This window comes from Limulus polyphemus, unplaced genomic scaffold (assembly GCF_000517525.1).
Source record: "Limulus polyphemus unplaced genomic scaffold, Limulus_polyphemus-2.1.2 Scaffold2572, whole genome shotgun sequence".
NCBI classification, from domain to species: Eukaryota; Metazoa; Arthropoda; class Merostomata; order Xiphosura; family Limulidae; genus Limulus; species Limulus polyphemus.
The window spans coordinates 157,247-158,187 of record NW_013668182.1 but is presented as its reverse complement, the minus strand read 5'-3'; the positions used below and the strand labels follow the sequence as shown (position 1 = coordinate 158,187).

Genomic DNA, 941 nt, shown 5'->3' with positions numbered 1-941 from the left:
GTTTCATTCCTTCAGGTCACACACTCAATCCTTTTTTGGCTGCACATTTGTTTCACACCTAATGTGTTTTTGATTAGATAATACTTGCCTGCTGATATTCTGTTGTAAACTATATCTTTAATTTGTTAGCTAGAGAGTGTAGAACACCTAGAAAGTTATAAGGATGTGATGTCAATTTTTTTTTCTAGTATATTCGAAGCTAGATTACAAATGCAAGACAGTTAATTGAGAAATGTGGAGTTTTATTTCAGACAGGAAATGAACCAGTCAGTATGTTAGCTACTGTAGTTACTTCGTACAAGTAATCTCATTTGTTTTATGTTATTTAATGTCACTTGCAACATAGGTCTAAGACACTGTACAAATATTCAAGTTTGTAGAAGCATTAAAGGAGAAAATAAAGTAATATATCATCATTACATGGAATGAACATGGAGTTATTTTCATCAGATAATTTGCAAGAATGAACCAGCATAAAAACTATACCTGTAACATTTAACCCCCTATCACGAATTTGTTATTATATATATTTATTTTAATGTCAATGTTTGTTTAGATTACATTTACATTTAAAAACATGCATAGCTTATCGTGTTAAATATATATTGCGAAACTCCCGCCTATTCTCCAAAGTTGTAGAAGATTCTTGAGAGTAAGAATCAACAATATATGTATATACGTAAACGTTTAAATGTAGCTCAGTATAGTTACACAAATCCGAATTTTCTAGAAAATCTTTCCATTGCTATAAATATAACCAATGCGCAGCGCCAAGTAGAGTATTTATTAGTAGTTTGCTATAATCAGTGTGCTATGAACTTCGAAAGCTATAACTGTGATTTTTATAATGCTTATCAATCGGGAAAACTTCAGATATTTGACCAGAAACCTTTACAAAGTTCGAACATTACAAATTATTTAACTTCAGTGGATTCTCATCA

At 30.6% G+C, this 941-nt stretch overlaps 1 protein-coding gene across 1 annotated transcript in view; it reads right to left on the bottom strand.

Moving 5' to 3' along the window:
• The window catches only part of LOC106467335 (laminin subunit alpha-2-like), a gene marked incomplete at its 5' end in the record, with an annotated part of 162,333 nt that overhangs the window by 4,453 nt on the left and 156,939 nt on the right, over positions 1–941 (bottom strand). The gene's annotated exons all lie outside the window — the stretch shown is intronic.